Source organism: Nesoenas mayeri (genome assembly GCF_963082525.1).
Source record: "Nesoenas mayeri genome assembly, chromosome: 3".
NCBI classification, from domain to species: domain Eukaryota; kingdom Metazoa; phylum Chordata; class Aves; order Columbiformes; family Columbidae; genus Nesoenas; species Nesoenas mayeri.
The window spans coordinates 21,908,923-21,933,455 of record NC_137544.1 but is presented as its reverse complement, the minus strand read 5'-3'; the positions used below and the strand labels follow the sequence as shown (position 1 = coordinate 21,933,455).

The window sequence follows — 24,533 nt, the reverse complement described above, 5'->3', positions numbered from 1 at the left end:
GGACAACAGACTGGTTTTGTTTAGCCACAGCACAGTTAATGTTCATATGATGAAGCTACTCTCTTGATGCTAACATAGAAATCTTAACACTACCAGAACAAAAAGTATCCACAGATAAACAATGATTTAAAGGTTGAGCTGGGCATAAACCTTCCTAATGACAGTAGTTCATTTCTTCAGTGACTGAAATAAACTAAATTCCTACTCGACTAAAGAAGGTAAAAGTAGGGGTTTGGTAGATGAGTCCTAGCAAGGATTCAAAGGTGGTTTTGAAGGAGAAATCTTAAGTTGTTGTTGTAACTCAAGAAGAAAGTTGTTCCAGGACTAGTGAGAAAGCAATGTGAAAACACTGCTGAAATTAAAGGTTCTGCAAGGCGGGCAGTCAGTAATGCACCCAGTGTTCTGGATGGGTGCTTTTTAATTAAATTAAACAAGTCAAAGCAGGGCCAAGTGTGAGCCAAACCGTAGGGAGGCTTGTCATAGGAGGCTTGAAGGTGAGTCTGAGCAAGTCTGGAGTTGCTGAGGAATGAGAAAAGACAACAACAGAGAAGAGCTGCGTAATATGCTGGGGGGAGAAAGAAGGATGATAATTGTATCTGTAAAATGATGAATAGCCTACAGCAGTGAGAGATGAAGGGTGTACTGGCTGGAGGAGAGAAGGTATTACTTGTCAGTATGCGGTTGAGATATATAACACACTAAGACATTATTGGGAATAGTGCTCATAGTTTACATGTTTTCCCAATCCTTATCTTTACTGCAGACATCTAGAATGAAATACCCTCTTGAGTTATATTTTTAAGGTTCATTTATGGGTCACTGACCATACTTTGCATTTTCAAGAAAGCTGACCCATTTATTTCTTAATACTGTCACTGGTGAATTGTGCAGCAGCTGAGTAATCAACAGATACTCTACTTTATGGAAACAAGTTTAGGACTCTATCAGTACGTGCATAATAAAAGGAATACTAGGGAAAATGTAGGCCCTCTCTGGAAGGAAACAGGAGAGCTGGTTACCCAGGATATGGAGAAGGCTGAGGTACTCAACGACATTTTCGCCTCAGTCTTCACCAGGAAGTGCTCCAGCCACACTACCCAAGTCACAGTAAGCAAAAGCAGGTACTGGCAGAATGAAGAACCACCCAATGAAGGAGAAGATCAGGTTCAAGACCATCTAAGGAGCTTGAAGGTTCACAAGTCCATGGGACCTGGCTGAGATGCATCCATGGGTCCTGAGGAAATTGGTGGATGAAGTTTCTAAGCCACTATCCATTATATTCATTAAGTTGTGGCAGTCTGGTGAAGTTCCCACTGACTAGAAACGTGGAAACACAACCCCCACTTTTTAAACGTGAAAAAAGGAAGACCTAGGGAACTACAGTCCAGTCAGTCTGACCTCTGTATGTGGCAGGATCATAGAGCAGATCTTCCTGGAAACTATGCTAAAGCACATGGAAAATAAGGAGGTGACTGGTGAGAGCCAACATGGCTTCACTAAGAGCAAACCATGTCTGACAAATTGGGTGGCTTTCTATGATGGGGTTACAGGGTTGGTGGATAAGGGAAGAGCAACTGATGTCACCTACCTGGACTGTGCAAAGCATTTGACACTGTCCCACACAATACCCTTGTCTCTAAATTGGCGAGAAATGGATTTGACGGATGTACCACTTGGTAGATAAGGAATTGGCTGGATAGTCGCACTCCAATTGTGTCCAATGGCTCGATGTCCAAGTGGAGATCGGTGATGAGTGGCATTCTTCAGGGGTCAGTACTGGGACCAGTGTTGTTTAACGTCTTTGTCAGGGACATGGGCAGTGGGATCAAGTGCACCCTCAGCAGGTTTGCCAATGACACTAAGCTGTGTGGTGTGGTTGACATGCTGGAGAGATGGGATGCCATCCAGAGAGACCTTGGCAGGCCGGAAAGGTGGGTCTGTGTGAACCTCATGAAGTTCATCATGGCCAAGTGCAAGGTCCTGCACATGGATCGGATCAATCCCGAGCACGCAGGCTGGGTGGGGAATGGATTGAGAGCAACCCTGAGGAGAAGGACTTGGAGGTGTTGGCTGATGAGAAGTTCAACATGAGCTGGCAATGTGTGCCTGTAGCCCAGAAAGCCAACTGTGACCTGGGCTACATCAAAAGAAGTGTGACCAGCAGGTTGGGGTCGGTGATTCTCCCCCTTTTCTCTTGTGAGACCCCACCAGGAGTACTGTGTTCAGCTATGGGGCTCCAGCATAAGAAGGACATGAACCTGTTGAAGCAAGTCCAGAGGAAGGTCACGAAGATGAGAGGTTGGAGTACCTCTTCTACGAAGACAGGCTCAAAAGAATTGGAGTTGTTCAGCCTGGAGAACAGAAGGCTCTGGAGAGCAGCCTTTCAGAAACCTAAATGAAGGCCTAAAAGAAACCTGTAGAGAGACTTTTTACAAGGGTATGTAGTGATGGGACAAGGAGTAAAGGCTTTAAACTTAAAGAAGGTAGATTTAGATTAGATATAAGGAAGAAATTTTTCACCATGAGGGTGGTGAGGCACTGGAACAGGCTACCCAGAGAAGCTGTGGGTGCCCCATCCCTGGAAGTGTTCAAAGGCCAGGCTGGATGGGGCTTTGAGTGACCTAGTCCAGTGGAAGGTGTCCCTGTCCCTGGCAGGGGGGTTGGAACTAAATGATCTTTAGGGTTCCTTCCAACTCAAATAATTCTGTGATCCTATGATTAAGTTTATGAATGTTTGTAGATATAAATAAGAGAAAACAGTTTCTCAGCCTTGCTCCCCAGGAATTCTACAGCTTGTGACTCAGAGTTTATTTTTTAAAAAAAGAAAAAAGGCATTTGTGTCTTTCATGAGAGGCAGCCCATTCCTTGGAAACTGTTTTATGTGACTAAAGGGACCAGGAGGACAACATGATGGATGGATGTACAAAACATGCAAACCAGAAAACAAATAAAAAATCTTCATCCACAACTAACATTACAGAAGTGATCATGCTAAGCTGTTCCCCTTGGAGTGCTCATCTTTTCCCCTGATGAATAAAAACTTTGCCAAAAATCTAAGCTAACAACAAACAGCACTTGTGAGCAAATGGTAGGAGAACTGGTCAAAATATTTTTCCCCAGATGTTTCACCATTGTTTTACAGGAAAAAGTAAATATTCAAGTGATCCAACAGTTACAATTGTGATGTGTTTTTTAACAAAATTAGAATACAAGTTCTTATACTAAAGCTAGTAAGTCTAAGGACATTTATCTTATGACCATTTACATGCACAGTACACTGATTCACAGTGAAAATTCTGGATGCAGCTGTAGGCACAGAAGAATTTGGTGCACGTATGGAAAGCAGACTTATTATCAATTGCTAGAATATTCCCAGAATGCCAGGTTTCAAGATATAATGAATTAATTTAATTGTAAAATGCTTTTAGAATTTACAGTTACATAGAAGAGTTTTGCAGGTCATTAACTGTTCATACTTCACAGCAAAGAGATCTTACATTACATACTAAATAAATTACATTAAACACATTAAGCTCAAAATTGATTACAATGACAAAAGTGCTCAGTTTGAATACATACATGCTTTTCTCTGAATGCCTCTTGCCAGAAAAGCAAGCTTGGGCTGTATTGTAACAACAAAGACACCTCAAAGGAGACTTTGTTCAACAGCAAATTAAACTTCATTTTCTGTGTATACAGTGGATGAGTTAACTGCTGGAGGTATCATGGGATATCCGTATACAGAAAATGCACTTGTTTGATAACAGAGATGTAAACATCCTTGACTGTCAGTTAGTGCAACAATATTCTCATGGAAAGTAGGCTTTTAAAATCCAGGTTTGCATACAGAAAGTATTTCATGAACAGGTTCTCAGTTCAGATATCGTAGGCTTTTATCATTTTAAGCAATTATTTCAGCTCTATATTTTTGGATTCTTGATTATGCAAATATAGCACAGCAGAGATGCATACATATGCCTTGACATTACCAATATATAGCCCTGAACCCCCACTTTCTCCACCCCATTTCACTTTGCTTCACTGCAGTAGTCAGTTTTAAATTCTTGACGATTAAAACTGACTTGACAATTATGAGTCTAGCCAATGCTTGCTTTTCAATGGGAATTCAATAGTAGGTGAGGCAGTAATATTGATCTATGAAACAAACTTTTTTTCCCACAGCTTTCAAATAAATATACCTAATTCAAAATAAAAATATCAGCACCATCTTAAGCTGATTATTGTTGAAATATAATGAAATATTTCATCTTGACCACTAAGGCAAAGCATGTACTCAATTGCCCAGCTGAGCAGACACCTAAACAAATAATGTATTAATCTTTCTTAGGTTGCTGGTTGACACTAACCAGCAGCTTCACAGTTGAATTTTATATGTGAAATTGCATATGCTGTTCTTGGTCCAAGGCCTGACAACCATGTACTTCAGAATGTCTCCTGAGATCCTGTGGAGGATTGTTGCCCTTGTCCTCATGGCCTGGGAGGTCAACAGCAGAATGCACAGGAGTTTTGTAATAATAATCCTTTGATTAACTCGCAAGCCTCGCTTCTACATAGTCCTGCATCAGCAGTATTTCTGCTGTTCCTGTGATGCTTCCTTTCTCTATTCTCTTACCTTACCAGTTCTGGATTTTCTCCAAAAATAGATTATTTTGCCTTCTTCTACTAAAGGTGTCAATAGGCAGTTTGCTCATCCTCAGCTACTGAAATATTTATCTTAGGGTTATATGCATTCTGGACCCAGAGCACAGCAACTGCAGTTTTGCAAGTGAGCTTTATTTCCATGTTCACAGCACTACTGTGCTTTGGGAACAGCCAAAGCTCTGACATGTCTGTATTCTGTAACTACTGAAAGGCTCCAGTCTCACCAGAGCTTTACTAGGGATGCCACAGTTGATCAAACAATTGCCAGTCTGTTGCAGATCTGAGAGCTGCAGCAGTTTTCATTCATCATCACACACCCAAGTAATTGAACCTCCAGGGCAATTCTGTCAAGCATCACACTTAACTTGTGTATGACATTTGTGTTTCTACAACTGCAGTTCATGGACATTTACGGAGAAGAGGCAGTGGAAGTAGAGAATGATTTGAAGGACTTTTCAAAATATTGAATGCTTTTCTGTACAAGAAATATGAACTATATATTGGTCCTAATTTATTATTACTCTTGTAAGTTTCCTCTCTGTCCACCCATCCAGTTCTCTGATCCCTTAAGTATACGGCTCTGGAAAAAAATTAGTAATCAAAACAATTAAAAGTGCTAACACTCAGTTATTTGATTTGGACCTCTATGAAGTCTACTTGGCAGAAATAAGACAAACAGGAAAGCACAGAGGGAAGAGAGGGAAATAATTTGTAGATCAGTTTAGTCAGCCTTCCCTTGTGCATGAGTTTCAGAAAAGAGACAAAGGATAGAAATGGATTTGGATAGCACGTTTATCCAAGAACCTGAGATGTCCTGTTTCAGGATTATGTTTAATTCCCGCTATAGGCTTAAGTGTAAATTTGATTTATTTGCATTAACACATTTTTGCTCATAAAAAACAAAACAAAACAAATGCACAACCAACCAACCAAAAAAACTCCTGAAATACAACTCACTCTGTGAAGCTTTGATCCGCACTCAGACACCAGCCCTTGAGCTCACCTTTGTTACTGGATGTAAACATGCAGATGTGTTTTGAGGATCAAGGCTGTTTTATCACTCAGTGTAGTAAAATGGCAAGAGAACAAAATAAATTGAGGATAAGCAAAACATGTTGAAGAAGAGAGTACTATTTTCTCTTTTTGTTTCTCATCTACACTAGAAACACAAAAAAGACGTGTTAAATGGCCAGACTTGGATTAGTCAGTCATTGTAGGAAGCCATTGGTTTTAGACTCAACTTGAAATCAACGCTTGGGAGCTGATGAAGACAGGACAGAGCAAGGCTGGCACAGCAGCTGCCCAGGAGCCAGCAGCCCCAGTGCTTTAGCCAGGGCTGTAAATTCAAGCACCTCAGCGTGCCTGATGGATTCAGTGTCACGCTCAAAATGGAACTGCCTGTCCATAAAGAGAATCCAATGTAGACAGGTTGATGTCAGCAACATAAACTTCATCCAGAAACCTCCGGGCAACTAGCATAGTGAACTTCTCTTTTTGTTGTTCCAAATAATATTTAGTAAAATCGCCTTTGTAAATAGTGAGATATTATGCCTTGTGTGTATGTGATCTCTCCAAAATGTGATGTTTCTACAAATGTCTCTTAAAAATGTTGGGATATACACCAAGAGGTCATGCTTTAGAACTGATTATCCACATTAACATTTCTTAAGCTGGAAAAATGTAAATAATGGGAAATACTAAACAAATCAAAGCTATGAAAATGGAATAACTCACTAAAGAGAGCTGTCATCTCCAGGTACTTCCTTTGTTTCATTTTTATTCCTTTTAAACAGAACCATAAGAGGTGATTCAATTTTGCTTCAGTTTTTGGTTAATGTGTTTATCTGTTTCTCTTGTACCATTATGGATAAAAAATCATCTACTCTCTCAAAAAAAAAATTACCTAGGCCACTGGAGACCTGTTCTACATGAGCCTATAATCCAGAGTAAGGCATTCATATGGAAAATGGACTCTCAGCTTCAGCATCCCTCTTCTGAAGTAACTGGAGTAGGGACTGAAGGGTCTTTCACATCTTGTGAAGGGCAAGCTTGTCAATCAGCTACTGAGTGCATTTATTTTATTTTATGAAACTACTCGCAAGCATCTGTCATCTCAATTCCGACATTTCCATGAGAAGTTCTTTTCAACAAGTCTGGCCTTTTCTTTAAAAATGCACTTAAAACTAATAGTTCAGATCACCCCTTTAAAATCAGTATTAATTATAGTTGCTTCTCCTGAGGAGAGATGCTGTACCAGTGTTATTCCACCAGAAATTATGGCCAGAAAAAAGCTTGCCAAAAGTTCGATACTGCTAGATAGAGTATGATATATTATGCTGCAAGGAAACAAGGAACGGTGTGGGGATATAAGGCTCTAAATTCAGGGTGAGACAGGAGAGATATTTACCACGAAGTGAAAAATGTTCTGTAAGAAATTGGTAAATTGAAGAGAACATCAAAACTGTGAATATTTACAAGGCATTTATCTCTTTCTAAGCCAGTAAGAGAGGAAGATCCTGGCACTTCTTGGAACTGCCCTGCTGTGTTCCCACATTTTATTGTGAAAACAATTATCATTCATTTCTTCAAATTACATTGAAGTGTTACTTCTGCTAACTAATGTCACTTTCACTTCATAAATTTCTTTTGGCTTCACTGTACATTTGATCCAGTTTTAGATCACACAGCTTATTAAGCAGGTCTTTGTGAACTCAACCAAAACATACTAGACACTATTTGAAATTTATCATTTAGTAACCAACCAATCACTACAAAACAAGCACAAACATCCTGACCAGAGTGTATGCATTGGGTATTTAAAACTAGCTCTGTGTCAGGTTCTGCCTCAGAGCCTTCTATTACTGTGGTCACATTGCTGCCTACTGAGTGGCACAGTATCATATGAGGTGATCACAGCCAACTCACAATAACTTAAAATGTGACACTGACCTTTCACTACATTAAAAGAAAAAAAAAAAAAACCAAAACAAACAACTGAAAGAACCTGTAGCAGTGTCCCAAAAGACAACAAGGAACATTACTATCTCTTTTTAATTATAAGTACTGAATTCATGTCTCTAGAGTTTGCTACTTCTGAAGATTCGACTGAAAACGTAACTCGTCACATATTAATGTGTAATCTCATTTTTAGTTGTGAGGATAACTTAGGTTTGCTACAGAATGCTAGTTACTTAGACCCCAGTAGTAAGTGTACTTTGATAGGAAGAGCTTTTGATCAGTCAGCAGAAGAGCAGCCGACTACACCGTCAGCGGGGGCTGTATTTTCTCTCTGCTTCTATTAGTGTTCTGCTTTGGATGCCCCTCCAGCTCTTCTGCCTATTATCTCCATCATTCTTGGAGACAGTAACAAATTGCTCATTTCTTTCCCCTGTGAGTCAGAATGATTGATTTGTCAATGTCTAGTTAAAACTTATGACAAGGTAAGCAAGATCTTGCACAAGTCTTTATATGTCTTCATATTCAGGGGCTGATCTTTCTAAAAGATAATGTTTAGGAATAGAGCACACAAAGTTTTCAACCTCACCTGTCTTGTAAAAGAAACCTAGTGCAGAATTTCCTTAACCTTCCCATTTCAACCACAGTAATAATTTCAATTTGGACTGCCTAGTCATTTAGATAGCTCAAATCCCGAGCCTGCTACTGTGAAGTAATTATGGCAGAAAGGTACTATGTGGTTTATCCAAGTACAAACATTTTCCACAGACATATTAAAATGTTAAAATTGGAGCAAATTTACTGTAGGTGTTAAACCTGCCACCCTGGGGAGGTTATGAGGCTGGAAAAAACTGTGTCAATGGAATAGTGCAAGAATTCTGATTATGAAGTTGGACTTGAACTCTCTTTTGTTACACCTTCTATTACATCCACAGCTGACCTTTTCTACTAGATGTTGCTGCTGTATTTGGTTTCCCCAGTAAGAGAAATGGGTGTGTTTCATCTCCTTCTATGATCTCTCTACTAATACCTAACAAAATGAGAACTTGAAGCTCAGATACATAGTTTGGGTGATCACAAACATGTTTCTCCTCAGGTTATGAGCAATCTGAGTTCACCTTTCCAAGGTTAAAGACATTGAATGCTAACAGACAAATAAGATTTATAAAGATTCTGCATATAAATCACATTCAGCTTACTGTGATGTAAGTCATGATCTTGCACAAGAAAAACAGCTTACCCATGTTATAAAAATAAAACACAGACAGACATCTCCCTTCTTTCATTCCTTGCTGCTCTTGACCATCCTTTGGTGGGAGGTCAGAAGTTCTCATGTTTTCAAAATTCTGCTCTTGTGCAAGTCCCGCCATCTAAAACCTCGCTTCTATTCCACAGCTCTGACTTCTCCATTTCTAAGCGGAATTTGACCCCTTTGTTACCTGGAGTCTTCCATCAGTCAGTGAATCTGTCGCTTATTTACCAAACATCTGAAATTCAGACTTGAAATCTGAATTCACCCTTGGAAACATCTCTTGGTCTGTGGGTGCTACAATGAAATCTGAGGATGCTGAAATTTAGCAATTTGTTAGTCTTTGCTAGTCTCCACTGTTAGTCTTGTGCCTAAAGCAAGAATTTTTCTGTTACCTTTTTTAGGTTTTAGATCAGTATGAAGACATTCAGTCATAAACAAGCCCCATATTCTAAACAGAGTGCACTCAGACTGAACTTTTACAGAGAGAGAACCTCTGGTACAAAGCAGAATTCCTAAATTACATACTAATGCCTCCAAAGAATTTCTCATGGCAGAGATAGTCATAATATTTTATTTTCTGTGAGCATTTTTACCGCATTAAATAAATAATTGAAATAAATCTTCTCCCAAGCTGAGTTTAAGCTCTCAGCAGCTGGCTAGCTAGAAAACAACAAACACATAAACCTTATGGTAATCAAGAATCAGATTTAGCTAATAGAAGAAAAGGCCAGAATTTGAACTGCAGGGTCTTCTCTTGATCTTAAAGAGTCCAGCACATTAGCAGAGAATAAAAAAGGTAGAATATTTTGGCTTAGCTTCAGGAATATCCTCCAGCTCCTCTGTTCTGTTTCTGTGATACAAGGCAAATACTGAAGTGGTTAGACAATCACTTAATCAGCTGCTTCACCACTGCCACAAAAGTGAAAAGCTCTATGTCTGGCACATTTTTTTTTTTCAAGCAGTTTATGTACAGTAAATATAAAGGGAAACAAAGACAAACAGAAGGAAATCACATGTTCTTCATCAGTAAGGGAACTAATTTTCTTCTATATCAATACTATGAACTGAAGATTCCTGAGGAAAAGGCAAAAATAAAATCTCCATGATGCTGTTCGTGAAATTAATACAGAGCTTTGTTTCAGTTCATGAAATCCATAACTTCTGATTTGACTGTAAACAAGTTAATTTTCCTTCATGGAATTAGAAAGTTTTTTTCTGTTTTGGTAGCTAGCTTGGTCACTGTTTGAATTTAGTCTGAGAACAAGAACACCCTAGGATAGAGTTAATGTTGTTAATTGCTCTGGTCTGAGAGGCAAGGATGGTTCTGAGCGCTCCATCCACAGGTGTAAGGCATCCAGGAAGGGGGGCACGGATGGGACAGAGCTTGACTGGTAGCCAGACTGATCAATAAGAGTATTCCATTCCATTAGTGTCATGACTCATATTTAAGGAGAGTTGGGATATTCTGATTAGTTCTTCTTTATTTTTTTGGAGCAAGGGCAGAGACATGTTTGGTGGAGTTCTATTCAGGACTTTCTTTAGTTCAGCCTTGTGCCATCCAGCTGTTTGCAGAGGCCTCTGGGCCCTTCTGCCTTTTTCTCCCTTCTCCTTACAGGATCGGCTGCTGGGACCAGGTGCTGCTGCCTGGGACTGGCTGCTCGGTGTGGATGGAGTTCATGAGGAATTGCACTGAGTATATCTTATTTTATATACTATTTCCATTTTATATATATAAGTAGCACTATATTAGTGTTATTTTGTTATTTTATTAAACTGAGTTCATCTCAATCCACAAGTTTCTCCCTTCCCTTTTGATTTTCTCCCCTATTGGAGGGGCGGGAGGGGGGAAGGAGAGTGAGCAAACAGTTGTCATGGTTTTATTGCTAGCTGGGGTTAAACCATGACAATAACGTACAATAATCTACATCAGGAATGTGATTCTGATGCCAGTTTTGGACTCTCTTGATAAAGCACAAAGGCCGTTGAGATGGAATTATCTCAGAACTGTAACTATTTTATGCTATCTGAGAAGCACTTTAAGAAGCCTCTTTTCAGAATAGATTCTGATTTGCAAACATAAATTTAGTTCTTAAAAAGGACACTGTCATGATATACTTGACAAACCAAAAATGTAATGGCATAATGAAAATTCAATGCAAAATAAATACTCCAAGAGGTCACTGTCTCCACATATGCTGAAAGATAAATTATTTCAATGTTTTAATAATCAGTTCATCTCGTAAAGAAGGCTGATAATGGACATTAGTGAAACCGAGTTCAACATCTGAAGTTTCTAGTTAAAAAATGAGTTCATTCTAAAAACTGAAAAAGATTACATTTTTTTTCTTCCAAGTAACTCATAGCACCACGTCTGAAGCCCTACATCTGACAAAGTATGTTCATCCCATTATCATTTTGAGGGTTATATTAAGTAAATCAAACAAAGACTGAACAATGACCTTTGTCTGGCATTAACGTAACAGTTTATTCCTTTTGCTAAGCATGCTGAGGCTTTCTACCATGAGTGGCAGTTGATTTGTACCACTGAGAAAAATAAGCTGTGAGAAACGAGCCCTCTGATTCAAGTTTCAATTATATTGTATGGGCTTAAAACCTACAAAACCAGCGCTGGGCTAGGAATTGCGCTGTGGAGGACATCTTGCCTCCCAGTGCACCTGGAAATCCAGTTTTCAAGTAACTGGAAGAATACCATGCGAAGATTTTTCAGAAGTATTTTTCAGAGATAAGCACAGAAGAGCTTGCTTAACATTCATCTGCACAAGCTAATTGTTATTAACACAGTTGCTGCCATCATATTATTCATCATTTTCATGGACAGTCAATCAGCAGATACAAAAAAGTATTTCCAGCCACATATTCAAAGCTATTACTTTGTCACAGACAAATGTTAGCTTTAATATTTTATAAGGTATGTGACAATTCCAGGGCCTGAAATTGTGATAAAAGCTGATGGAAAATAATCAGCAGGTACAGAATTCTAAATCATTCTGCTTGAAGTTCTTTGCTGTGAAAGTCCTTGCTCTTTTTATACATAATATTTCCACTAATATCAGTTGTAGCTTTGCACAAGGTAAGAGCTCAGGATTTTCATACATCATTTAAGTGAACGTTGCTAGAAGTTATCTAAGATTTATGTAAATGTACACGCTAGGAGAAGTCAGCGTTCCTTCTGTGTGGAAATTTAATTTGAATTAATGAAGTTTTTGGCTTCTGAAAAGTTGTTTTCTTTTTTTCCTAGTACACTGCTTCTTAACCTTTTTAGATTTATGATCCAGAATCAAAGTAAAAAATTATTCATGATCTAATCAGTCAGAATAAAATGTGTACATGTGTGCAATATAATAATATAATTTATTTGTGCATGAGTTTCAATAGATGGGTTGGAAATACTCAATCTTGAAGGTCAGTGCATGGTGATAGGAAAAGAAGCTTTTCTTTGCTTTCTGTTACAGCTGCGGTGCTTCTCAAATCCTTATAACCACTCATTGTTTTGAGACTTTCCCCCTACCTAGAAGAATTAAACACTGATCCAGAAACAGTAACTTAATCTTGCACACACAAGATCCTGTGATACTGCACAGCATTCTGCATCTTGCTGATGTTCAACCTTCCATCTAGAATCAGCTTCCCCTTTTCCTAGAAGAAGGCAAAGATATTGATGATTGCCTTGCAGCCACAGGCTCCCATCAGATTTTGAGCTGCAAGCTGAGGCAGGCCCAGATTTCCACATAAACCAGTTGCCTGCAGAGGTCAGACTGATCATCTAAGAGTGTCCTGAGCCTGGGACTAAGGGACAGATCCAGGGAGTGACTTGGTGAAAGTCAAACCAAGCTTGGAAAATGTCCACCCCAATCTGTACACTGAAGAACTTATTACTGACCCATAAAATCTGCCACTTCAACTTGACTTTGTCAAATCCTTAGGAAAGTAAATAAGGAAGAAATGGTGAAATGTGCCCCCCTTAAAAACAACAACAACAACAACAACAAAATAACAAAATTGTATGTTTTGGTAGAAATGTATCATGTTTCTTATCCTACAAAGGCACAAAAATATCTTCCTAAAATACAAAGTACAAAGTAAGCTAGAAGCTGCACGACATGGAGATATTACTGTTCAACTTAGAGTTTAGCTACATATATGTACAAAGGAGTGTTACAGTTGAACGAATATATAATTTCTTAGCATTGTAGAGCATGAAAATAATAGAAGCTAAAGGAAAACACAGACAGTTCATGCTATAAAAGAAATGTTCTCATTTATGACACATACTTCTGAACTAAAATTTTTAAAAGAAACATGCTACTGCAGAAATTAACATACAGCAAACAAATCTGACACATATGAATGGCTACTCAAAACAGGACATTTCATGTAATATAAAAGCCTACTAAAGAGTTAGCAAGATAAGAAGAATGGAAAAAAAGAAGTGTGAATATGTACATGCATATTTCTATTCAAAGGTTAATTTAAAATATCAGCATCTTCTAGGCTGCACTGACCTTATTTATATTGGTCTGTACTCCAGGAAATGCTGAATTTCTGACCTCTATAGCACTGAATAACACGTGTAACTTCATTTACTGTTGGCAGAGGAAATATTCACATTGCCAGTGTTGGCTGCAACCTTAAGTGTGTCCTGACTATAACCTTTAAGGCCAGCTCTTCACCAGAAATCAAATGAGCTTTTCATTTATTCATTCATATTGGAGTGGAAAAGATAAGATGGTCCTTTTCTTTGTTTTGTTTGTTTTTTAATATCAACAATGTAGAATGAATGTACAATGAATGTACAAATAATACCTTCTGCATTTGGGATTACATCTTATTTGTCCAAATTAAATCAGTTTGGGGTTTGTTATTTTTTTTGGTGTGCACAACCCAGGAGAGTGAATCAGTAGGTACAGAAAACTAGGACAACAATGTCGTTTTCAGTACAGCTGTTTCCTGTACATTTGAGCAATAGAAATATCTGAACAATTAATTTATTCCAAATATAAATGTTAGGTGAAGGTCTTTTTTAAAGATAATAATTTGTTGACTTAAAATACATCTGAGATTTTTTATTTTATTTTATGACTTTTATCTTAAATTAGCACAAGATAGTTTGTAAAAGAAATGTACCAAAATTGACATAATCATACCTCACACTTAGCTTACATAGATCCTACTCCTTTAAATATCCCATTCCTGATTTCAATACAACTAAATAAAATGGGCAAATTTATTCCTTGTTATAGACAAAAGTATTCATTTTACTAATGCCATATATAACCTTGCAAACTATACGAACATAAAGTATAGAATTTAGAAGTATTCAAAATTAAATCTTCAAATACTTCAAGTATAACTCGACACTGAGAGCATCCTCTGCAACTTTTAGCAGAGAACTTCTGCTGGCTGCCCAAATCCAGGCAACACGACAATACAGTAGGAACAGGTTATTCAGTATTATATGAATAAAAACATATTATAGCTCCTTGCTAAAATTGGTGATACATATCTCATGACTTTATATAAAATCCAGCACAGTTCAAGAATAATGCACATTATGAATATATTATAAATTATTAACCTAAATAAGTTAATTAGTAAAATCAGAATTAGGCAAATGAGAAAGAGATTTGCAAATATTTAGGTTTGTACAACCTCCGTATCTTGCGGGTTACTTTATTTTAAAAAAATGTAGTGTAACTAACGTGCATATTGCCTTTTCATCTAGGAGTAAAAAAATAAGTTCAATATTTACAGACTACACAATGGAAAATGATAGGAAGACATTTCTATGCAACTTGATAAAGTTTCCATGAAGATGAAAAATCAAATCACTTCACTTTGAGAGAAGTAACTAAAGTTAATAAAGAAAGGTATATTAGCAATACTCAGATCAGGAGGAAGTTTCATGCTACCAGTGATTTTATAAGAACTTATAATTTAAATGCTAGCAAGGAAGTTCACACAGGCACACAAATGTGACTACTGCTGAAAATCAAGGTGCTGGCACAAAAATGGAACAAAGCAGAAAGATCAAAGACCTTGACCCTGTATTTATGTGGAATTTTTCCTACAAGATTGAATAGAATCAGTATTGTATCAATCACTTCAGGTAATAAATATGAATTATTATTATGTCAATAGCAGGAACAATAATCTTTTTAACTGTTTCAGTGGTATACATACAAAACAAGAAGCTTCTAACTTAAACAGACAACTGTGAAATTTCTATAATTAGCAAGAAAAGAACCAATATTAAAACTAGGCCAAGTAGATTTTATTATGTGTTATTGGTTCCTCAAAAATGCTAAGATTACGTGTTGAAAATGTGCTTTGCTTCCTCAGGCAACATCAATTTTTGTTACTGATAACTGTTGGTCTAGTATATACAGCATAAGTATAGAAAAGTTGAGACTACAGGACTCTTGAAAGTCATTACTAACAGCGTAAAAACTGCCAGTTTTCAGTGTGGATTACTAAATGTTGAGATTAGAGAAATGAAGCTTAGCAAAATTCTCTGGAGTTATTAATATGCCTGTGATAGTTTTCCACTAGATACCAAGGGAAATGTTTATTTTCAGAGCCAGAACTGCCCAGATGGAACACCATCAATATTAAGACATTCTGCCAAATTTAAGGTTTCTGAACTACCTACCGTCTGGATTTTTCATTAAAAACAAAACAAAAAACCCCACCAACAAACAAACAAAAAAACCCAACCAACCAAAACCCAACCACAACAACAAATACCCCCAAACACACTTCTTTCCCCTCCAAACCCCAACACACTAACCAGAACACAGAGGACACCAAATCTGGTAGTATCTGAAACAGATCCACCACTCTAATATTGATATATCTGGAAAAGCCCTCCTCAACTTTTAGTCATATTAAAAACTTCTATTTTTAATTGACATAAACTTCTGTATGGGTAAATGAGTGACATACTTTAGCATTCTTGTAACTTTTGTAAAAAAATTGCACAAACTCATTTCTTCCCAGAGAAAGTCAAAATTATGCTGGCATCTTTCTTAGCTTGGAAATGTAAATCAATAGTAAAAAAAAAAATCAATATCTTGTGACACTTGGATTTCTTTTCAGATAATATGTAATTGTCAGAAGATTTCTGATCTGTTCCTGATCTTACATTTGGAGTCATGTAGCAGCTATGCATTGGCTATTTGAACTATTAACCACTTAATAGAAGAACAAGTGTAGAAAAAAATAAAGTTCACTTTGAGATACATTAAAAAATAGGTCTCTTCTACACTCTCCTTTTACATGGAACATTTATTTTACAAATTAACAGAAAAGTCACTGTTCTAAAGTTGTTATTACAAGCTTGAACTCAGCAGGTCTAACAACTACCAACCAGTTCTTGTGTATTTAATGGGGGACCTTAATTCAAAGTGTAAGTGCATACCACAGCCCAAGAGAGATCTGAGATGCTGAGGAAGAATCTGAACTACCTGGCCAAATTCTTAGGAAAAACTGCTGAAGGAAAGTGCATATAGGAGAAAGAAAGCAGCAAAAGGACCAGATCGTGCATGGCAGACTTGTCCAGAACAGGTAACTTCTGCTACCTTAGGAGAGGCCTGCAAAAACAGTTTTTTGGTCTACAGTGCTGGATGGGAGAAGATGGTTATTTGAGGCAAAGAAAATTTCTCCCACTCACTAAAACATCTTTCACCCAGGACTTCATCACTCTTTGCAAGCATAGAAAAGATCATTAAATAATCCCTAACTTCATTTTGTTCCCACACTGAACAGACAAAATCTGTAAGACACTGATTCTGGCTGCCAGTGATAACAAGGGATAATAATGTGAAGAACATTATAATCTCTCTGCACTAGTATCACTGGCTTTTCATACATTTTATACACTGTGTGCCATGCATGCAGTGCAGTACTGGTCTGGTTCTGTGGTATGTGGACTGTCTCATTAGCAGACTTGTAGTTTTGGTAGACTTAGTAGTGTTAGATTAATGGCTGGACTTGATGATCTTAAGGGTCTTTTTCAACCCAAATTATTCTAAATCAGAGCAAGGCATTTCTGAATGTCATCTCTCTGAGTGCCTTTGTATGGTTTGGATGGAAACCGCCACACAAGTTAACTGCATTAAGTTCTAATGCAACCCAATATGTATATTTTGGATCTACAGTTGCCCCACTGCATGAATATAGCTAAAAAGATCCAGTCATACGATGAGATAGGAAAGAAGGAATTTTTCCAGTTCATTATTCAGAGATTGACTCTTAGAAACTCACAAGGCCTTTGCAGATGGAATACAAGGATTTCCACAGTGGACAAGGCCAAAGGTTTGCCAAGCTGGGGACTCAGGTTCTGATTACAGTAACTAAAAAGTTAATAAAAAATGAATTTGAAGAAAGTATTTATAATAACTTATCCCTAGGGGATGTATCTCCTTCATCTATTAAAAGATGGGATTTTTTGTTTGTATAAGAACATATGCTGGTAACAACTGGACGTCCCTCTATCTCAAATCTGTTGTAACATTCTTACTGTTCACTGAAACATCCAAGTTCCACAATGGCATTTGCTTTTCTCAGTTATACTTGTTCCGCTTTTGAGTGTTTACTTGGTCTGAATTTATTATGAAACTGGAATGCATGGTTTCTGTATTCTCATTGAAAATGGGATGCATTATTTAGTGCAGTGTTAGGAAAGTCTACTAGATTTGTTTGTTTGTTTTTTTGATTGGTGCCTTCTCTAAATTACATGGAGCAAACCATCTCAATATTAATTAACGTGTCATTGCTCCTTATGTATCTTGGTAAGTGTACTATATATCTTTAGATTCTGAAACTCTTTGCTATATTCCTTCCTGGTGGTGTCGGAAAGCAAAGATTCAACTCTGTATTTCAGGTTAGAGTTGTTTCTAGTATGAAGAAGTGGTGTCTTAATGTACTGTGTTGTACTTACCATCTCATTCCTTACAAATATTATTTGCTCATTTTCTTTAACTATCAACCTAACTAGAGGTCTTCACTGTATTGTTCATAATGAAAGTTGAGTCTTGTCTCTATGATGTTAGAGTTAATATGCAGGATGTTTCAAAAAGATGGACCCAGTGCCACAGATATAGTGATTCTAAATTGGATCCATCTTTTTGAAACATCCTGTAGACCCCAGCGAAGCCTTTGTGTATATTGGTATCTTTTACAATGCGTGGTAAGCCAGACTTGATTACTAAATGCTGTGTAATTGAAAAGACATTTGTTGCATAATATCTCTACTAGAATGAGATATGAATACTACAGGCTGTATGTAGACTGCAAGATCATGATGTACCAGAAAACAAAGTGAACAATAGGTAAGACTGCCTGCTACCCACTCCACAGTCTTTGCATAATTGCTCAGCATATTCTACCACCCCTATGATGCAGCAGAACTTCTACACAGAGAAACTTGTTTTCATCATAGAATACTTCTAAATAAATTGGAAATTGCTATCAGCATCACAGTAACAGGAAAGAAAGCCTAACACCTATAGCAAACCTGGGTTTTCTCTCTCATGGATAGCCAAACAAAATTCTACATACAACCACTCTTTTTTTTTATTTCAAAATGAGAAGAACCTAACAGGCTCTTAAGACTATCAAGAGAGGGTCAGATCAAAGGCCAATGATTAATGGAGATAACTGTTCCTGAAATTTCTCATGAACACAGCAGTCCTTCTAACAGAGTACGTTGTCTGTCCCAAAGACTGATCTAGACACGTGTCTATAACTTGCCATCTTCACGTAAGCAGAGGAAAAAGAAAGAAAACCAACCCAACGGTGTTTACCATGACAACATTATCTGTCAACTGCAGATCACTTCTACAAAGGTGGCTGTTGTTGTCTATCTGAAAACACATAATTTCTGCTCTTGTATTTCCAGAAGATGGAGCAGCTTGAAGTAGATTTATTAATAGGATTTATTAGACCACTAGCTCTGCCTTCTACAACTTTAGTTTCCTCTCAGTATAAAATAGGCCTCCTGGTCTTCAGACATCCCACAGTGACAGGAATAGTAGCTGACATGCTCGTCAACAACACAGAGTAAACTAATAATTTTTGAAAGAGAACACATAAGCCTGTGCAGCTCATACAAAAGACTGATGCTTGAACAGAGACCTCCGTTTTGTCCAACTCATTGTCTTTAGATGGGCTGCAAAGGAGGACACATGACACACATTTATCTATGGATCCACATATTTCACAGGTGAAACACTGAAATGTGAAATGTGTATTCTGGTAATTTATATCTCACTCCCATATGTGATACTTTTCTCTCTATAAAACACGCACCCACACTGTCCCCCATCTGTGTAACAAGGCGTATGCAGGTAAATGCACTTGCTTCCTGAAGTGCAGCACTAGCAGCTGAACACTTTGCCAAGTGCCCTCAGCAAAGAGCTCTGCTTTACAGTCATCTCCTATTACACTTGGACACACTGGTAATCCAGCACCAAACTGCTGATTTTGAAAAGGGAGTGATGGTTAGAGAAAGGACAAACCACAAGAACAGTGAGGACCGTAGTTGAACAACTAGACAATCAGATTTTGTAGCTTGCAATACACTTGCACTCTGCCACCTGGCTTACAGAAAATACATATTGTTCAGAAACTCACCGCTACCTGCCTGCAGGTTTTTCAATAAATGGCATAAACAGCTTCAGAGGAACTCAGAAGTGGTAAAAAGTAAAGCCTTGTCTTCCTCTCTCCCAAGTCCGAGAGATTTCTCCACATCTACTATTTCATGAACGAGTCTCTCCTTACCACTACAATTTTGAAAGTTTATCTTAATATACCAGCATACATTAATGTACTCAGTGAATTTTGATTTTTTTCTGAAAAGGAGGAGGAAAAAAGGAACCTGGATGCCAATGGTATCTACCATTAAGTGATATTCTTTGAATTAGCCTCAGATACTAAAAAAATCAAACTACAAGTCACAAAATATCTTAAATTTCTGAAGAAGGCTACAGAGGAAAGTCAGAAATTCCAATTAAAACATTTCAAACACTTGATATTTTAGTTATTCCCTAGTTTTCTAAGTAACACAATTAGTTTACTATGATGCCATAGCAAAATTTGTAGAATGTTCCAGAGAGAACGTATATTTTCTGAGGTTTGAATTGTTGGGTTTTTTTGTTTCTGATTTAGACAACAAAGATTCTTTTAGAATGGCCTTCTGAAAACTGAAGTCATAGCTATTGAGCAAATTCATCACAAAATGATGTATAAAATTTACGTGAATGTTCAGTGTTAGATAAGAAATTGTGCTAACCTGGCATGGAAAAAACATAAGATTATAAACCTTGTCACTAATCTAAGCTGTCATTAATGCCAATATTTTTAAAATTAAGGCAGAGCATTGATAATTATAATTCCAGTAATACTGTATTTGAGGGGAGAGTATAGTGATCCGGGAGACATTCACTCCTGGGAAAGTTCATTTCTACTCAGCTGAGAACGGAACACTATGTTCTTGAGGACTGTTCCTACAGCAATACATATAATTATCTTTTGATCGTGGGTTCTTAGTCAGATAAATGTTAAACATTTTTATTACCAATTTTTTTTGGAATTCCCTTTTTACAAAGTCCATGTGCATTTATTAAAATTTGCAAAGCTGAATAGGTATGAAAGAGCAGTAATGAAAAGAAAGGAGAATTATTGTTAAAAAGCAGGCATAACATGTAATAAAACAGAACTAATCCAATGAATAACTTTAAAGTTGGACAACCTTATAATGAAAGGAATGTCTCATGAAAGGCAAACAAACACCTGTCTTACTTTTCCTTTTCATATGTGTATCATCTGTGCTATTATAAATTTATCAAATAAGGGACAAAAAAAATGAACAAATCAAGAACTGACTATTTATTAAAGGAATGCAAAGTCAAAACAAATCTCTAAAACAATTATTTGTCAGAGGATAACAAAGGGGAAGCAGATAATCAGTGTTTAATTTACTGAGTTATTTCATTTGTTGCAAGGTCTCAAAGACGTTAACTTCCAGTCTTCACCTCTTAGTAACTTCTCCCTCCTAAATTTATAGAACATTACAAGTTTATATAGTTTTTCAGAAACTGCTCAAGACATACAGCTGAATGTCTTTGGGAACAGCCTAGAATCTATAATTTTATTTTTTAATTAATATATTTTGCTCCAGCACTTACATTTGCTATTTCAGACTATGTTTCTTAGAAAGACTCCAGATGGTTGATTTGAAACTAAGGTCAGCTTTTTTTTTGACATTTTCTTTAAAACAGCACCAATGTTAACAAATAAATAAATTAGAGTGATTTTTCTGAATAATGGCTTACTTTAAAAATTACAATCTCATTACTTTAGCATTCATTTAGGTAAATTGTGGGTCTCACCTTGGTATTTAATTAGTCACTTGGAAAAAACCCAAACAAAACAAACCACCAAACACCTCCACATGGGCATATATTTGCACTACATAACAGTTATTTAATTATCTTTATTTGAGAAGCAATATTTATTCACTTCATCTGTTAAAAAGTGTTAGCCTCTCACAGTCCACTGTAAATGTATTATCAAATATAAAAAGCATTTTCTCATTTCTCTTTTATATCCAATCTCTTTTTTTTCCATCCCCTAAATCCTTAGATGTCACTTCACACCCTCTCTTACCCCAAATTAGTTCAACAAACACGCAAAAGAATAAGAAGTAAATATTTCCATTTTTGCTCTAATGGAATATTTGTCCTTTAAGATATTTCCTGCCTGGAGCATGTACTGTGCTTTACTCAGCTTAATTCAATTCATTTTTGGTATCTAACGTAGAGTAGAATGTCTTTCTTTGCTTCTCATCATTTGGATACCATTTCCAATCTATTCTACATGTGTATCATTTGAGCCAAGTGTTCACCTCTAGCTGCTTTGAAAAATTTAGTAGGAAAACATGCTCACCTTCAGGCTCCCCACAGAGTGTACACTGTGACTCTGCAAAGAAAAAGAGATAAATTGTAATTTCTTTATTTTATGATCAGTCATAATTGCATCCAAATATAACAAAACTTATAGAACTCAATTTAGCATGAAAAATGCAATTTTATTTTCAGCACCTGTTTTTTAACAGCTGCAAAATAAGTTTCAAAAAATTTGAAAATAGAACAATATAAATGTCTAGTTACATTCATAGAACTATCACCTTCAGAGACTCCAGCTGAATGCATCCATGTAGCAGGGCTTTCTGCTGCTATATGTTTGCTGGTTTGGTTTTTTTTAATTTGTAGAGGTACAATACTGCAGTGACCACAGTCACTCAAATAAAAAGTTTAAACTTCCTAATATTTTATTATTGGGGGCAAGAAATAGTAATAGTGACAGAGTTAGAATATTTCTTATAAAAGACCTCCAAGCCCTCCCAAGCAAGAGGAATAAGTCAAATAGTCAATGTAAATGTGCAGTTATACTCTGCAAAATACTCAAGTATAGAAATTAAGGAAATAAAACTCCACCATTACAAACAGACAGCCTCTAAATGTCCAATTACTATTTTATTCACACACCACTATTTGGAAGTTAGCTGTCCTAAAAACTATTTTACATAATGCATAAATATATAACCACATGGAGGAAATATTTTAAAGTATCCCTCGAGGTTGAGCTGCCTCAGGTGTTAGTATCAAGTTGTAGAACAAAGCTGTTGTTTAGAATTAAAATACCAGAATCAATTGAAATCACAGGTAATGTAATCAAGTTGGCAGATAACTCTGATATACTGGAAAAAAATCCTGCTAGAACAAGACAGCACAGAATATTTTAAATCACAAATCTCTGAGATCTCCATTTTAACACTCAGCTGAAAAAACACGTCTCTACAAAATATGCAGGCACACACATGTGCACATGTATATATATTTTATATAAATTAAGTACAAAAAGCAGTTTGATGTGCCTGGTTATATACAAATCAAAATCAAAAGCTTGGTGAAATTATCTCTGGCCTTGAATGGCAAATAGGAGATTGGACTTCAGGTGTAATCTTGACTCAAAGGCAAAAAAAGGCAGAAACATTGAATATGAAACACATACACTGAGTAGATTGGCCTTTATAGTGCCACTGTGACATTGCCAGTTATTTAGAAGTACTTTCTCCAGAGAGATAAGAGACTATCTCACAGTAACCCCCTGTTGTAATGGTACTTGAACCTACACCTTCCATATATTTTACGTTTTTTAATTTTTTTTTTTTTATTCTTTTTTTACTACTGCTAGAGATTGTAGCATGCACGAGGGAAAGGAATGAGAAAAAATTACGTTCATCCAGGCAACTCTGCTGCTGATAGGTGGATCACAACATTTAAAACAGCATAAAGTTGTATGATAAGGGGGAATTAATTTTGATGCAGTTCAGCACCACGAACCATGTAGTTGAACCATCTGTTGACAGACCCACTAGTGCCCCCAGCAGATTTGACAAACTGCAAACATCACCCCAACAGCCAGCTTGAGAATCCCCCAGTGCAAAGCATGAAAAGCCCAGCCTCGGATAACACAGGCCTGTTTCTTTCACTGCTGGATGAAAAACGCACTTGCCACAGTCTGAAGTGATGCAGAGGGTGCAGCTCAGATCTTTTTTTCACTTTTAATTCAAAGACTTTCTGAGGTTTTACTGAGAGGGGCTGCCTGTCTGTGTGCAGTTTATTATCCTGATTGACAAGGAAGAACAAGCTGAGACTTGGTTTCTGAACTTCTGACTTTTTGCTGATCCTCTGTGTCCTGCTAACAACTGCTTCGCTGTTTGTTACAATCCAAAGAGCCTGCCTGGCACTTTTTGCACCTCTACACACCACCTTCCAAAGGTGCCCACTCAACAGTACAAATTATTAGCATTCCTTTTTTTCCTCACCAACATAAATTAGTGCCAATATTGCAAATCTGTGGCAGGGTAGACAGTCTAACCACAAAATAAGGCTTGCAGCTCTGACCATTGCCAGAGAGTTGTCCAAAAGCTAACTAGGTGTCAGCACTGTCCCTGCCAGACAACTGCTTTTTTGGACTTCTTTCAGGTGTTTGTTTAAGGTCTCACATTTATGGGCAAGCCAGGTGTTTCTTCCCATACCTCAGCATGCCTAGGGAGAGTTCATGGTGGGAATTTGTTTTAATTCATCAGTGTATGCCCTCCTGGGGATCATTTCAAACTGGCAGCACTGCCTCTCCACTGGTGAGAAGTAGACCTGGTGGATGTGGATGATTCACCAATAAGCCTCTGGTTATGAACTTCCCCACCACAGTTTGCTGCTGTGGGGAACGACTAGATAAACTTTTTGTTGTGCTTGATACATACAGATCGAGCGACAAAACCAGACCACTTCTACTAGACACGTGAACAATGATAGGGATGTTGTGTGGAGCACTGTTTTCCACAGAGCCTCTGTATGTGTGAGAGAGAAATAATTAAGTCTATGTAGATCCACACATTCTATGGTAATTGTTGAGAGACTGCATGTCCTAAGTTTCCAAAACTGAAATCATATACATCATATACATCACACTCAAATATCTGTAGGTTTACATTATACAGAAATCCTAAAATCCTACAGAGAAGCTATGTCTTAAAACCGATCTTAACTTACACACTCCTTTTTCTTTTTCTTTTTCT

General features: G+C 37.2%; 1 protein-coding gene across 1 annotated transcript in view; it reads right to left on the bottom strand.

Moving 5' to 3' along the window:
• Positions 1-24,533, bottom strand: part of DLGAP2 (DLG associated protein 2) — a gene marked incomplete at its 3' end in the record, with an annotated part of 379,588 nt that overhangs the window by 209,529 nt on the left and 145,526 nt on the right. The window contains exon 2 of the mRNA XM_080342897.1: positions 21,836-21,868. The remainder of the gene's footprint in view (positions 1-21,835; positions 21,869-24,533) is intronic.